At 42.6% G+C, this 17448-nt stretch overlaps 1 non-coding gene across 1 annotated transcript; it reads right to left on the bottom strand.

Moving 5' to 3' along the window:
• Positions 1 to 976: 976 nt before the first annotated feature.
• LOC148292318 (small nucleolar RNA R71) lies at positions 977 to 1083 on the bottom strand. Its single transcript, XR_015827171.1, has one exon. It is a non-coding gene; the product is annotated as a small nucleolar RNA R71 (small nucleolar RNA).
• Positions 1084 to 17448: the final 16365 nt, after the last annotated feature.

Raw genomic sequence — 17448 nt, 5'->3', positions numbered from 1 at the left:
TCAGTTTGTTCATTTCTTTCTATAATCACAAGCATTCTCACTTCAAAGTTCATTTTAATCTTGCTGCATTTGTTTTCAAACTCACTCTTGCTTTAAATTCTGTTTTAGATTTAACTTCCTAACTTCTTGAATTCGGTAATCTAAAGTACATAACTAATTTGAACTTCTCAGTCTTCGTGGGTACGACCTCGTACTTGTCTTGCTATACTACTAATTGCCCCGTACAATTGCGAGTTAACATATTATTAACAACAAATTTTGGCGCCGTTGCCGGGGACTGAACGAAAGTTCTTCCCTGGTTATGTGCCCAAGGTTACCCTATTCTTTTTAGTGTTTCTAATTAATCTAATTTTCCGTTTCAGGTAGTTTATGTCTAACAGGCCATTCACAAGTGAGGTCTTCGTTCCAACGTTCCAGATCTTTGAACGCAGGACCATCATTGCAACCGAATCGTGTGACCTCTGAAATTCAAAATCGTCTAGAAAGGGAGTTGTCAACTGCAAAAGAGCAAGCTCTTGCTACATTTACAAGTCTTGCTCTCCACACTGAACTTCCTGGTTCTTCACCTTCAAATTCGGAAGCAAGTTCAGACCAAGAAGAAGAAGAAATGATGGCTGCCATTGAGTTCATGGGAGAACTTGATATCCCAACAATTCCAACATCTCCTTCAAGCATTTTGCTGCCCACTGTAGCTCGAAATTATGAGCTTAAATCTTCTCATCTTAATATGCTACCCTCCTTTTATGGTTTACCTAATGAAGATCCATTAACTCATATAAAGGATATTTTTAATGTTGTGAGTTCTTTTCCCTTGATAGGTGTGACAGAAGATCAACTTCGAATGAGAGTGTTTCCATACACTTTAAAGGATAAGGCGAAGTATTGGTTGAATTCTTTGAAGCCTGGTTCACTCACTACATGGGCTGCCATTCAAAAGAAGTTCCTGGAAAAATACTTCTCCAAGCAAAAGACCGACATGCTTAGGGACAAGATCTTATTATTTGCACAGCAAGATGATGAATCATTTTGTGAAGCATGGGAGAGATTCAATGGGCTGCTCAACCAATGTCCTCATCATGGGATTCCATTGAAGCTTCAAATGCGTATGTTTTATAAAGGACTAACCCCTTCTAGTCATAATATAGTCACCAATTTTGCAGGTGGTTCTTTTAAAACCAAAACTCCAGAAGAAACGTACGAACTCTTTGAGGAGATAGCAATGGAGACCCAACATACGGATACAAGAGGTAAACGTGTTATTAGTGGTTCTAATGATGCTTCTAGTGTGCAGATTTCAAAATTGGAACAAAAGCTAGATGCTCTTCTTGCATTAAACTCAAGAAACCCTCCGAAGGAAGTGTGTAGCATCTGTGAAACTCATGACCATGCTACCACTGCTTGTCCACTTGGGGCTGGATATCCAGAATTTGTGCACGAGCAAGCTAAGTTGGTAAATTCCTACAACCAAGGTCCAAGAAATGATCCATACTCTCAAAGTTATAATCCAGGTTGGAGGAATCATCCAAACTTTTCATGGAGAAATACCCAGAATCAAGCAAATCCCCCTTCATTCCAAAGGCCACAACAATCATCATCATCATTGGAAGATATAGTGAAGCAGATGGCAATCAACCAATCCAATTTTCAGCAAACTACACAAGCTGCCATCTCCAAATTGGAAGTCCAATTAGGCCAAATAGCTGCTGAAATAACTCAAAGACAGCCTGGGAAATGGCCAAGCCAAACTGAGATCAATCCAAAGAACCCAGAAGCCAAGGCCATTCATGTGCTCAGATCAGGTAAGATCATTGATAATAAAGATGATTCTAATCTTTCAAATGATGTTGTGATTGTAGAAGATGAAGAGGAGGAGACCATGGCCACGGAAGGAGAACAACTCAAAACTTCTCAATCTGCTCCTAAGGCCAAATCAGATTCTCAGAAATCCGATCAATTCCAATTGCATAAAAGGGATGACAAATTTTTGCCACCACATCTTCAAGAAGATAGATACGTGCCACCCGCTCCATATGTTCCACAGATTCCATTTCCAGGCCGTCTTAAGAAAGCAAAGCAAGATAAGGCTTTTAAAGAGATTTATGATATTTTGAGTAAAGTTAATATCAATTTGCCTTTGCTTGATCTTATTGAACAGATTCCTGCATATGGAAAATTTATCAAGGACTTGAAAACTCACAAGCTCAATTTCGCTCCAAATGAAGGAGTAAAGCTCGACCAGAATGTAAGTGCTGTATTGCAAAGGAAGCTTCCACCAAAACTAGATGATCCTGGCAGCTTTGACATTCCCATTAACATTGGAGGCAAGAAGGTTGGAAGAGCCATGTTGGACTTGGGAGCAAGCATCAATCTAATGCCATATTCAGTATATCAAGAGCTTGGCTTAGAAGGGATGAAGAAGACTTCAGTGCGACTTGAACTAGCTGATCATTCTATAAAATATCCAAAAGGTATTGTAGAAGATATTCTAGTTCAAGTTAATACACTAATTCTCCCTGCTGATTTTGTAGTGATGGACATGGAAGACAATCCAAATGGAGATCGTGTTGATCCCATTCTCCTAGGCAGGCCATTCATGGCCACTGCAGACACAATCATCAAAGTGAAAGATAGCACCCTCTCCATGACTGTTTTGGGTGAAACTGTTGAATTTAAAATGCTTAATGCTCTATCTCAACCTTCTATCTCTCTTGATTCTTGCTTTTTAATTGATGTTGTGGATCATGAGGTTTCTTCCAAAATTTTGCAGAGAAAGTCTAATGATGCTCTAGAAGCTGTCTTAACACAAGAAGAGGAAGATCTTTGTGAACTGGAGTTCCAAGAAGTGGTGGCTGCCTTAGAAGTGTTTCCGCCATACCCACCATCCTTTAGGCCACCAATCGAGCCTCTTGGACCATCATCCACGAAATTGGAGCCATCCATTGTCATCCCACCAAAGCTAGAACTTAAACCTCTTCCCAATCATCTCAAATATACATATTTGGGTGCTAACAAAACTCTCCCTGTTATAATTGCTGCAGGTCTCTCCTCACATGAAGAAGAGAGCTTAATTAAAGTTCTAAAAGAGCATAAAAAAGCCATTGGGTGGACCATAGCAGACATCAAAGGAATTAGTCCAAGCATGTGCATGCACCGAATTTTAATGGAAGAAGACAGCAAACCATCCCGTGATGCCCAAAGGAGGCTAAATCCCAACATGAAAGAGGTGGTTAGAGCTGAAGTTTTAAAGCTACTCGATGTAGGAATCATCTACCCAATTTCAGATTCTAAGTGGGTGAGCCCTGTGCAAGTTGTTCCAAAGAAGTCCGGAATCACCGTTGTGAAGAATGAGAAGAATGAGCTAGTTCCTACACGAACTGTCACTGGTTGGAGAGTTTGCATTGATTACAGGAAGTTGAACACATCCACTAGAAAAGATCATGTCCCCTTGCCTTTTATTGATCAAATGCTTGAACGTTTATCTGGCCATGCTTACTATTGTTTTCTTGATGGTTTTTCAGGTTATAATCAAATTCCCATTGCTCCGGAAGACCAAGAGAAAACCACATTCACATGCCTATTTGGTACGTTTGCTTATAGAAGGATGCCATTCGGTTTGTGCAATGCCCCAGCAACTTTCCAACGATGCATGATGTCAATCTTTTCAGATATGGTGGAACGATTCATTGAGGTATTTATGGATGATTTTTCAGTTTTTGGTTCCTCTTTTGATAATTGTTTTCACCACTTGTCTCTAGTGCTTAAAAGATGCCAGGAAACAAATCTGATTTTGAATTGGGAGAAGTGTCACTTCATGGTGAGACAAGGCATTGTAACTAGGCCATGTGATTTCAAGCAAGGGAATCGAAGTGGATAAAGCCAAGATCGACCTCATCTCAAATCTTCCACCCCCTACCTCTGTTAAAGGAATTAGAAGCTTTCTAGGACATGCTGGATTCTATAGAAGGTTCATCAAAAATTTCTCAAGCATTACAAGGCCATTGTGTAATCTCCTTGCTAAGGATGCTGTTTTTGAGTTTAATGAAGCTTGCATGGAAGCTTTTTCTACCTTGAAGAGGGAGCTAACTTCAGCCCCTATTATCATAGCTCCGGATTGGTCTTTACCATTTGAAATCATGTGTGATGCCTCTGACTTTGCTATTGGTGCAGTTTTAGGTCAAAAGAAGAACAAGTTGCCCCATGTGATTCATTATGCTAGCCGGACCTTGAATGATGCTCAAATCACTACTCCACAACAGAGAAGGAGTGGTTGGGGTAATTCATTGTTCTGGCGATTGGATTTCACTCAAAACACACCAAATGACTCCTCCCACCATATTATGATGTTGCCCAAGTTTTGGACTCGATCCGAAATCAATAGGTGTAAGAAATTGGACAATTCTAGTTCAAAGGCAGTTCGTTCCAAATTGGAGTGGTTGGGGTAATTCATAGTTCTGGCGATTGGATTTCACTCAAAACATCCCAAATGACTCCTCCCACCTTATTATGATGTTGCCCAAGTTTTGGGCTCGATCCGAAATCAATAGGTGTAAGAAATTGGACAATTCAAGTTCAAAGGCAGTTCGTTGCAAATTGGAGTGGTTGGGGTAATTCATAGTTCTGAAGATTGGATTTCACTCAAAACACACCAAATGACTCCTCCCACCATATTATTATGTTGCCCAAGTTTTGGGGTCGATCCGAAATCAATAGGTGTAAGAAATTGGACAATTCAAGTTCCAAGGCAGTTCGTTCCTAATGGGAGTGGATGGTGTATTCCATACTTCTAGCGATTATATTTCACTCAAAACTCACCAAATGACTCCTCCCTCCATATTATGATGTTGCCCAAGTTTTGGGCTCGATCTGAAATCAATAGGTGTGAGAAATTGGACAATTCAAGTTCAACGGCAGTTCGTTCCTAATTGGAATGGTTGGTGTATTCCATACTTCTAGTGATTGGATTTCACTCAAAACTCACCAAATGACTCCTCCCACCATATTATGATGTTGCCCAAGTTTTGGGCTCGATCCGAAATCCATAGGTGTGAGAAATTGGACAATTGAAGTTCAACGGCAGTTCATTCCTAATTGGAGTGGATGGTGTATTCCATACTTCTGGCGATTGTATTTCCCTGAAAACTCACCAAATGAGTCCTCCCACCATATTATGATGTTACCCAAGTTTTGGGCTCGATCCGAAATCAATAGGTGTAAGAAATTGGACAATTCAAGTTCAAAGGCTGTTCGTTCCAAATTGGGCTGGTTGGGTGTCTGCCGCGCAAATCTCACGGCCTGGAGTTTCGGGCTGAGGGGATGTGCGTTGAGACTCGGTTTCCTGCTTTTGGGTGCGGTTCGGTTGTGCGCGGGCGTGCCAGCAATCTCTACCGTACGTCGAGTTGGTTGATGAGTGTAGGATGGATAAGTGGTGTGCCTGTTTGAACTCGTCTTCTAATCAAACGATTGTAGCCGAGAGAGGAACTGGTCTCGGCTGTCGTGAAGCATGGTGGTGTGACCCCATAAATCCTGGTGAATCTCGGCCGCTGCCCTAATCGTGGCTTCTGCGCAGCTGGCCGTGGAGACACATTTATTGCTCTGATAGCTGGTGACCTAATCTCTCAAGCTGCAAGAATTCTTGTGAGAATGTCTACGTCTAATCACTCTGTCTTCTGTCGCCAAAACCTGACTTCAGTCACTTCCCACCTTCCCTCATGCATTAAATGCTTATTTATGGCCAGTGGGTTTGCTGCATTAAACAGGCGCTACTTCATTAAATGAAGCATGGGTCCCTGCTATGACGTGATGATCTGACTTTAATATCTCTGGCCGTGACTTCTCTTGGCCTCGGCCTCGGCCTGCACTCGAGGCCGAGATGATCATGCCTTAGTATTTTTCTTTTGCCTTTAGGAAGGCAAAGCACCTTGTTGAAACGCTGCGTTTCAGTTTTACGAACAAGTGCCAGGGCCGAGAAAGGGGGCTCCTTCGGCCAGCTCATGGCCGTGATTTATTAGGCACAAACATTGCCCCCACATCCCTGGATTCTTCGGCCTTGGCATGGGCGGGGGCCGAATGGATTCCAAGGGATGGACCCTTTGCATTCCTTCTGAAGTGATTGACAACTAGGGCATTAAATGCGCAGGCCAGTCGGCGCATTTAATGCCTCAAGCACGTCATGTAGGCCATCATTGCCCAGGGCGTCGCTTCGTTTTGTCAGAGGAAATGACGGCCTCTGGGCTTTTGACACGTCATTGCGCCTGTTGAGCGTGCTGACAGAACGTTACGTCTCTCGAGAGAGACACGCCCTTTTGTTTCGAATTCAAGCGCCAATATAAAAACCCAGACCTCCTCGCTCTCTCCTTACGCTTTTAGAACTCTCAGACGCCCAAGCTTTGTCAAAAACCCTTCTCTCAAACCTTCAAACCCACCAAACTCTCGAACTTCCAAGTTTACCAGAGAATCCTTCCTGAGCTTGCGACTTTCCAGAACCTACAGACCTTCTCCCTTTTTCAGGACTTTCCTCCTTAAACACTCATCTTAAACCTGCTCTAATGGCCTTCAGTACCTCCACATCTGTCGAAGTTCGGTCCCAAGCCTTCCATACTGAATTCGAGGCTATTTGTCGAGACATCCAGGGCTCGGTTCTCCCTGACATCATCGCGCCCTGGGCTGATGACGATGGTGCCCCTACTGATTCCTGCGTTCTCGGCCCCTCCATTGATGGCGGAATGCCAGAGAGGCTTGTGGCCCACTTGAAGAACAATCTGGTGGATCACTCGGCCTTTGACGGGGGGGACTTCCAGGATTGGAACGTCCTCAGGCCGCAGCAACAGTGGCCAACCGCGACCCCAGATTGGGAAAAATGGCTGCTGGGGATGGAGCACTTCTTCGGCCAGCAATGGAAGGATCAAGGCATCTACCACTTGATCAAATTGTTCGATCGGCCACCCGTCATGGATCGGTCGCTTTTGGCCGCGGCTTTGTGTTTTTGGTCGTCAGCCACCAACACTATGAATTTTCGGTTCGGCATGATGACGCCGACCGTGGTCGACATGGCCGCCCTGTTCGGCCTTTCTCCTCTCGGCGTGGAAGTGAACGCCGCACTCGTTGCTCCTGAGGCAGAAGGGAGTTTTAAGACCACGTGGCCTACTCTTGCGAGGGTCGCTGGGAACAAGGCGAAGAACATGCTCAACTACTCCAACTTCTACAGCAATTTTGGAGTGGAGGACAGCGTCGAAGACGACGCCATCGCCCCACTCGGCGAGGTTGAGCATGCTGCATTCTTGTTGTACTGGTTGTGCAAGTTTGTATTCTGCACCCAGGCGAACAAGGTCACCCTGGAGTTCGCCCATGTGGCCGATTATCTTGCTCAGGGCGGAAGGTTAGCACTCGGCCCCTTCCTGCTCGGCCACATCTACCGCACGCTTCACGACATCATCACCGATGGGATGAAGCCGAAGCACGGTGGTCCGCTGTGGGCTTTCCAGTTCTGGCTGCAAGCCTACTTCCCATAACTGAGGGCGGTGGCCGATATCAACGACGCCGAGCCGCTAGCCAATGCATTTGCCCGAGCCCCCATGAAGCACAATACCTCGGCCCTTTATTACAAATTTTTCTATGGCCTGGCTGAGAGGACTGGCACGCAGTTCTGAGTCTGCCTTGCTCGGCCGTTCCCCCTGTTCCTAACTCACGATCTCTCCATCATTCCTGATGTTGAGACGGAGAATAATCTGAAGGAGATCTAGGGCTCCTTCCTGGTTTCGCGCGACCTTCATTGCGGCCTGTCCAAGGCCGGGGCCGAGGTTTATCCGCCAAACTTCATGGTGCGGCAGTTCGGTCTAATCCAGACGGCCCCACTCCCTCCTCTGTCAACCAACCGGCTCTCGTCATGGAGGGCCGATGTCTCTCAATAGCACGGCGTGGGTGGCATAACCTTCCAGCTTCAACAGGGGATGACCTTCCTGACCCTTATGCCCTGGTCGCGCCGTAACTCGTATGACGAAGATGGGAGGGTCTGGTACGAGGAGTGTATTTCGGCCAGATTTATCCGGCCCGTTGAAGAGGCTGCAAGGGTGGCCCTGAAGAATGCAGACTGGGACCCTCTTACCCCCAAGGGCAGCAAAGTGAAGAAGGTCTCAACTGGGCCTCCTCGACCGAGTACCCCGGCCATGGCCGTTCCTAGGGTGACGGCCCCTCCCCCGGCTAGAACAGCAGCCGTGGTTTCCACCGCAGCCCCATCCTCAACTGTAGCCCCCGCTCGCAGGGCGACGCCTATGGGGGGGCGCGAAAGACGCTGGCGCACAGGACCATGCCGTCCTCCCTGCCAGCTCGGCCGACCGCTGTCGCTGGTAAGCCTCACTTCTTTTCTCTATTTATCATTTATTCTTCACCGGCTTCTCAGAACCATTTTTTGTCCCTGGTCATCTCACTTTTGTTTCTTCTCTTTGTACACGCAGCCTCGGGTCACAAGAGGAGCCGAGAGGCACTAGGTACTAAGGCCGCGCCGGTTGAGGCCGCACCGGCCCAGAGTACGGCGGCACAGCAGCGGCCGAGAAAGGGGGCTCCTTCGGCCAGCTCATGGTCGTAATTTATTACGCACAAACAGTGGGGTAATTCATAGTTCTGGCGATTGGATTTCACTCAAAATATACCAAATGACTCCTCCCACCTTATTATGATGTTGCCCAAGTTTTGGGCTCGATCCGAAATCAATAGGTGTGAGAAATTGGACAATTCAAATTCAACGGCAGTTCGTTCCAAATTGGAGTGGTTGGGATAATTCATAGTTCCAGCGATTGGATTTCACTCAAAACACACCAAATGACTCCTCCCACCATATTATGATGTTGCCCAAGTTTTGCGCTCGATCCGAAATCAATAGGTGTGAGAAATTGGACAATTCAAATTCAACGGCAGTTCGTTCCTAATTAGAGTGGTTGGTGTATTCCACACTTCTAGCGATTGGATTTCACCCAAAACTCCCCAAATGACTCCTCCCACCATATTATGATGTTGCCCAAGTTTTGGGCTCAATCCGAAATCAATAGGAGTAAGAAATTGGACAATTCAATTTCAACGGCAGTTCGTTCCTAATTGGAGTGGTTGGTCTATTCCATACTTCTAGCAATTGGATTCCACTCAAAACCCACCAAATGACTCCTCCCACCATATTATGATGTTGCCAAAGTTTTGGGCTCGATCCGAAATCCATAGGTGTAAGAAATTGGACAATTCAAGTTCAACGGCAGTTCGTTCCAAATTGGAGTGGTTGGTTTATTCCATACTTCTAGCGATTGGATTCCACTCAAAACCCACCAAAATGACTCCTCCCACCATATTATGATGTTGCCCAAGTTTTGGGCTCGATCCGAAATCCATAGGTGTAAGAAATTGGACAATTCAAGTTCAACGGCAGTTCGGTCCAAATTGGAGTGGTTGGTTTATTCCATACTTCTAGCGATTGGATTTCACTCAAAACTCACCAAATGACTCCTCCCACCATATTATGATGATGCCCAAGTTTTGGGCTCAATCCGAAATCAATAGGTGTGAGAAATTGGACAATTCAAGTTCAACGGCAGTTCGTTCCTAATTGGAGTGGTCGGTGTATTCCATACTTCTAGCGATTGGATTTCACTCAAAACGAACCAAATGACTCCACCCACCATATTATGATGTTGCCCAATTTTTGGGCTCGATCCGAAATCCATAGGTGTAAGGAATTGGACAATTCGAGTTCAACGGCAGTTCGTTCCTAATTGGAGTGGTTGGTTTATTCCATACTTCTAGCGATTGGATTTCACTCAAAACTCACCAAATGACTCCTCCCACCATATTATGATGTTGCCCAAGTTTTGGGCTCGATCCGAAATCAATAGGTGTAAGAAATTGGACAATTCAAGTTCAACGGCAGTTCGTTCCAAATTGGAGTGGTTGGTGTATTCCATACTTCTAGCGATTGGATTTCACTCAAAACACACCAAATGACTTCTCCCACCGTATTATGATGTTGCCCAAGTTTTGGGCTCAATCCGAAATTAGTACATGTAAGAAATTGGACAATTCAATTTCAAAGGCAGTTCTTTCCAAATTGGAGTGGTTGGGGTAATTCGTAGTTCTGGCGATTGGATTTCACTCAAAACACGGCAAATGACTACTCCCACCATATTATGATGGTGCCCAAGTTTTGGGCTCGATCCGAAATCAATAGGTGTGAGTAATTGGACAATTCAAGTTCAACGGCTGTTCGTTCCTAATTCGAGTGGTTGGTGTATTCCATACTTCTAGCGATTGGATTTCACTCAACACAAAACAAATGACTCCTCCCACCATATTATGATGTTGCCCAAGTTTTGGGGTCGATCCGAAATCAATAGGTGTAAGAAATTGGAGAATTCAAGTTCAAAGGCAGTTCGTTCCAAATTGGAGTGGTTGGGGTAATTCAAAGTTCAGGCGATTGGATTTCACTTAAAACATTGAAATGACTCCTCCCACCAAATTATGATGTTGCCCAAGTTTTGGGCTCGATTCGAAATCAATAGGTGTGAGAAATTGGACAATTCAAGTTCAACGGCAGTTCGTTCCTAATTGGAGTGGTTGGTGTACTCCATACTTCTAGCAATTGGATTTCACTCAAAACTCACCAAATAAATCCTCATACCACATTATGATGTTGCCCAAGTTTTGGGCTCGATCCGAAATCAATAGGTGTTCAAAATTGGACAACTCAAGTTCAACGGCAATTCATTCCCAATTGGAGTGGCTGGTGTATTCCATACTTCTAGCGATTGGATTTCACTCAAAACTCACCAAATGACTCCTCACACCATATTATGTTGTTTCCCAAGTTTTCGGCTCGATCCGAAATAAATAGGTGTAAGAAATTGGACATTTCATGTTCAAAGGCAGTTCGTTCCAAATTGGAGTGGTTGGGGTAATTCATAGTTCTGGCGATTGGATTTCACTCAAAACACACCAAATGACTCCTCCCACCATATTATGATGTTGCCTAAGTTTTGGGCTCGATCCGAAATCAATAGGTGTAAGAAATTGGACAATTCAAGTTCAAAGGCAGTTCGTTCCAAGTTGGGGTGGTTGGGGTAATTCCTAGTTCTGGCGATTGGATTTCACTCAAAACTCATCAAATGACTCCTCCCGCCATATTATGATGTTGCCCAAGTTTTGGGATCGATCCGAAATCAATAGGTGTAAGAAATTGTACAATTCCAGTTCAACGGCAGTTCGTTCCTAATTGGAGTCGTTGGTGTATTCCACACTTCTAAAGATTGGATTTCACTCAAAACTCACCAAATGACTCCTTCCACCATATTATGATGTTGCCCAAGTTTTGGGCTCGTTTCGAAATCAATAGGTGTAAGAAATTTGACAATTCAAGTTCAAAGGCAGTTCGTTCCAAATTGGAGTGGTCGGGGTAATTCAAAGTTCTGAAGATTGGATTTCACTCAAAACACACCAAATGACTCCTCACACCATATTATGTTGTTTCCCATGTTTTGGGCTCGATCCGAAATCTATAGGTGTAAGAAATTGGACAATTCAAGTTCACAGGCAGTTCGTTCCAAATTGGAGTGGTTGGGGTAATTCACAGTTCTGGCGATTCGATTTCACTCAAAACACACCAAATGACTCCTCCCACCATACTATGATGTTGCCCAAGTTCTGGGCTCGATCCGAAATCAATAGGTGTGAGAAATTGGACAATAAAAGTTCAACGGCAGTTCGTTCCTAATTGGAGTGGTTGGTGTATTCCATACTTCTAGCGATTGGATTTCACTCAAAACTCACCAAATGACTCCTCACACCATATTATGCTGTTTTCCAAGTTTTGGGCTCGATCCGAAATCAATAGGTGTAAGAAATTGGACAATTCAAGTTCAAAGGCAATTCGTTTCAAATTGGAGTGGTTGGGGTAATTCATAGTTCTGAAGATTGGATTTCACTCAAAACACACCAAATGACTTCTCCCACCATATTTTGATGTTGCCCAAGTTTTGGGCTCGATCGGAAACCAATAGGTGTAAGAAATTGGACAATTCAAGTTTTGGGCTCGATCCGAAATCAATAGGTGTGAGAAATTGGACAATTCAAGTTCAACGGCAGTTCGTTCCTAATTGGAGTGATTGGGGTATTCCATACTCCTAGCGATTGGATTTCACTCAAAACACACCAAATGACTCCTCCCACCATATTATGATGTTGCCCAAGTTTTGGGCTCGATCCAAAATCAATAGGTGTGAGAAATTCGACAATTCAAGTTCAACGGCAGTTCGTTCCTAATTGGAGTGGTTGGTGTATTCCATACTTCTAGCGATTGGATTTCACTCAAAAATCACCAAATGACTCCTCCCACCATATTATGATATTGCCGAAGTTTTGGGCTCGATCCGAAATCAATAGGTGTGAGAAATTGGACAATTCAAGTTCAACGGCAGTTCGTTCCAAATTGGAGTCGTTGGTGTATTATATACTTCTAGCGATTGGATATCACTCAAAACTCACCAAATGACTCCTCCCACCATATTATGATGTTGCCCAAGTTTTGGGCTCGATCCGAAATCAATAGGTTTGAGAAATTGGACAATTCAAGTTCAACGGCAGTTCGTTTCTAATTTGAGTGGTTGGGGTAATTCATAGTTCTGCCGATTGGATTTCACTCAGAACACAAATAGGGTCAAGTGGGAAGAAGCAACGAAAATGGGAGGAGGAGGTTAGATAAAATTAGGGTTCTTTGTGGCTATAAAAGAGGGCCTTAGCTACCCAGAAAACCAACCCATTCTTCAGAGAGCAAGCTTCCTCTCTCACCTGCAAACCCAGTTTCAGAGCTTGGCCAAGCTTTGTCAGGCAACCTGAAATTTACTCAAGCCACCCAATCCTCTTCCTCCGTGGTCTTCTTCTTTTCCTGAGATAAAAAACCTTCCTAATCTTCCTTTGCCCCAGTCTTAATTTCTGTCCTCTGTAAGAAACTCATGCTTTTCTCTCTCTCAAATTGCTAAACTTGTGAAAGCTTAGCTCCCATGCCACAAGCTCCTCATGCCAAGCCATTCCATTGCTAATTTGTCACGTTTATTTGGTTCATTGGTGAAGGGAACCAAGGTGTTTTCAAAGGGTTTTCACAAACCCTTTCAAAACTCTCTTGGAGCCTGGTCTTCGAACTCAGAAACAGGGGCAACCTCCTCAGCTCATCCTTTACAGCAGCCCAAGCCCATTCGTCTGGCTGCTGGAAGAAAAAGACCCCAACAGAAATGGCGACTTCACTGGGGACCAGGCTGCCATCTTCACCAATGCCTCCAAAGAAGAAGACCATAAGCAATAAAACAGAGAAAATAAAGAGATAAGAACATTCTCTCTTTCTTTGTTTATTTTTTCCTTTTGTTGACTAATATAGATTACTCATAAGCTCCATTTGTTTTAGTGTTAGATCTCCATTCTCAAGCAAAACAAGATCTTGCAAGAAGGCCCTGGAAGCTTTGGCAAATGCATTATTCATGCCATTGAGCAAACTACACATGCAAACCCCAAAATACTTGGGGGCTTCGTGCCAAGCAAATGTTTTTTTTTCAAAAAAAGAAAGAGCCAAACACAAGCCAAGCATCTGATAAAGAAAAGCCATCTTCTTTGGCCAACAGAGGAGACTTGGCTAACTCTAGAACAATATAGCCATATCTTGCACAAAACTACGCATGCTCTTCAACTCTAAATTGAACAAGTCCTCTCCGAGAACACTGCTTCCATCATCTCCGTCTTTTGCACTGATGCTCCAACTCTCTATGCCAATGCCTGTTTCACAATCCACATGCTCTCTGTTGGAGGCCAACAAAAAAAAAAAGATAAGAAAATTCTTTTTTTCCTAGCTTTTAGATTTTACAATAAAATATATATTATCATGCCATATGCCATTACATTTATACTTGCAAAAATAGCACGAGCATGTCATTGTTGCGTAGATACAGCTCCACCAAAATGGATTAAGCTGCATCCTCAACTTGTGATACTCGCAAGTGCACGAGCCGTTTGGTAGTATAGCATATGTAAGTGCGAGGTCGATCCCACGAGGATTGGTGATTGAATGATTCAATTCATTTTCCCTACACAAAACAGAAATGAAAAAGAAGGGAAATAAATAAAACAAGGAAGAAAGAAATAACTAACTCAAGTAGATAAGTTCCCAAGTTCAATTAGATTAACGGATTGATTCTAGCTAATGTATGATTAAGCCATGGTGTGTGGTCATAACCTTGTGTTCCTAATTCCCTAATTTGATCATTTGTTGTCTAACCTAAAATTAAGCATTAGGAACCCATTAAGCATAGAAGAACAATTTAAACAACCAAGCATGTATCTAATCCCTGTTGTCGAATGTCCATACATACTCTTCCTATTCATAGTTCAATTCGAATTAAAGTATGGTGTCTACTCTTAATTCAAACCAAGATAGCTAACATGCAAGCCTAAATGGTGATCAATCATTCAAACTAGCATATTAACTTATAAGCATAATGAATAAGAACAAAAATCATAATTGAAACTTGGAAACTAATCAAACTTGAAACTAAAGAAAAGAATTTACATAACAATGAAAATTAAAGTAGAACTTGGAAAGACTTAAAGGAAAATTTCAGCACAAAGATCTCATTATAACAATTGAAAACTAGAAAGAGAAACTAAGAGAATTTGAGGGAGAGAAGGGAAGGGAGCTCTAGAGAAGTGTTTGAGAGCTCCCCCCCTTGGGGTGTGTTTACAAGCTTGGGAAACCTCACTATATATAGGCCTAAGGAAGCTGAAAATCTGAATTAAGTATGGCTAATGCATACAACACTTGTTTTATAAAATCTGAAATGGTTGATGCACTTCACTAATGCATACAACACTTCCATTATAAAATCTGAAATGGTTGATGCACTTCACTAATAAATCCCACCAGCAGCCCTAGCTCATCGTCATGTCACCATGACCAAGCTTCCAACCAGAAATGATAGCTCATACCTAGCTCACCATGACCAAGCATCCAACCAGCACATGCTGAGGTCAGCATGACCAGCAACTTCAAGGGCTTACAACTTGGGCTTCTCTTAATCAAATTAGGACTTTAAGCACTCTAAATTGAAGTTCAGAATGTCTTCTTTCCAGCCATATGTTATTTGGGCCAATCCAAGGTCGGAGGAAGAAGTTAAGGCCAAAACAAATTGCTAACTCATTTTCCGCGCTGATAAGATCCATCCTGAGCATGGTTCTGTGTTTGCTAGGTAACGGACTCCAGATTTATCCAATGGGGCTGAATTTTGGATATGTTATAGTACACACCAATTGGAACAACTTTCATGAAGAATGCTGCCTCATCCGAGCTGTGTAGGTTGCTGAAACAAAGCTTGCAATATGACCTACGGAACTGGACTGGCAGGGGGCTGTAGCCAAAATGAGTTTGTCTTTAAGCTCTTCATCCATTCATCCAAATTAGGCCTTAACATGCTTGAATTGCATGAATTATGCTCTCTAAAGCCATCATTATTACCTAAAGCTCAATGAACTGAAAGATAAACACAAAAAGGATTAAAAGCACAAGTTTAACTCAAAAACATAACCAAATCATAAGCTAGAAGGGTACAAAATGATATACAATTATGAACCGATCAAATACCCCCACACCTAGATTTTGCTAGTCCTCAAGCAAAACAAAAGGAAAACGAAGAAAAATAAAACAAAATAAGAAGTTAACTAGACCACTTTCGTAGGTAACTCGATTGCATTGAGCGTATGCAACAAGCCTTTAAACCTCTAGGCATCCCTAGTAGGAGGAGTTGTGTCTCCTGAGGGTTTAACAGATACGATACCCACAAACGTTTTTCTAACTCTACAAAACAAAATGGTTAGAAAACTTAATAGATTTGTTAGTCCTTAAGCAAAACAAAACAAAACAAAATACAAAAACGTTAACCTTCCAACCAGACAGAAATTTTAACTTCGTAGACATGGCTCAACAAGGAACAAAACAAGCACTAAGGAAGTTCTAAACATTATTCAAGTGCTACCACAATCTCACAAAAATCATGCTCAAGGTGTGTGTGTGAAGTAGCCATGAAGATACAACTCATGCTTCTCAAACAAAGATATGAATTCCTGCAAGAATGAACACAAGTTTGCCAAGCTAAACCAAGATCAATAGGACTTTACTTATGGATGTAATGGGGTTATGATATTGGTTAGACAAAGAATGGTTATGGAAACACAAGGTCTAAAGAATAAAGTAGAGCATGACATGTAAACAAGATTATTGACATTTGAAATGTAAGCCACAAAAATTGAAAAGCTCACAACACCAGATTTTGCAATTGAATCACTTCACAATTTGATTTTGACATTTACACACTTTGTATAATATTTGGCCCAATTTTGCGGCTCTTTACCCTAAATCACCTTGATTTCTCCTTATATCACCCTAGGGTCGTGACTACATTGGCCACACTTCTTTTCTCTTTTTCTTTTGATTTTTATAGCTCATTTATTGCCTTGAATACATTACAATCTCAAATACAATCATACTCTACATGTCCCCTAGATGGTAGGATATTTAATAGATGATAAGGTGATAGAAAGAAATGGCTAAGTGTTTGGGCACAAAAGGGTTTACAAGGGAATATGTATTGTATGGGTTGATGGAGGAAAAAGAAAGAGGCTTAACAAAGATGGCCTAAATCATATCTTAGTTATAAACTTGACATTCCAGTGAATCACACAAGCAAAAAATGCATACAATTGGGTAAGACATGCAAGAGTTGTATAATCATGGCTAAAGTGCATAGAAAGCTCAAGCATAATTATGTGAGACTTAGCTAGCAAAAGAATAAGATTCAGACCTAACACAATGCTTATCAAATTCCTAAGAGCCATATTAGAAGTTAGACTCAAGATTTATCATTGGTGTGGGAAGGAAGACTGAAAATGACTCAAAGAAAAGAAACAGAAAAGAAAAACGAGAGGTTTCAAATTGCAAATTGAATATTTTTTTTTAAATTTATTAAAACACACAAATATACAAGTAACTCAAGGATGACCAGTTAAGGGCCTCAGAAAACACAGCCAGGGGATCCGGGAAGGTTGGAGGGGTCACAATGGTCCCGCTTAAAACCCAAACTTCTTAGACACCGAAGGTGTCGCCTAAAGAACTCCTAGACACTGTATTGACGGAGACGCTCACTGGAGTTACCACAAGTCAGCTCATATAAAAAATCTTTTTAATTTTTTTTTATATATAAAAGAAACATAAACTTAAAATTACTAAAATAAAAACAAAACAAGTAAAGAGAAAGGATCGAAATACTTCCCCTTGAAGCGATTAGGTCGAGCGTGATGCATTTGGAGGTCGCGACTTCTCCCACTACTCCACACTTCCTATCTTTGAAATTGCCTTCTTTCTCCCTCTTTATTAACCTGTCATAA

Source organism: Prunus avium, chromosome 8, assembly GCF_965620075.1.
Source record: "Prunus avium chromosome 8, drPruAviu1.hap1.1, whole genome shotgun sequence".
Taxonomy (NCBI): Eukaryota; Viridiplantae; Streptophyta; class Magnoliopsida; order Rosales; family Rosaceae; genus Prunus; species Prunus avium.
The sequence above is the reverse complement of the archived record's forward strand: the minus strand, read 5'-3'. Positions and strand labels throughout refer to the sequence as shown.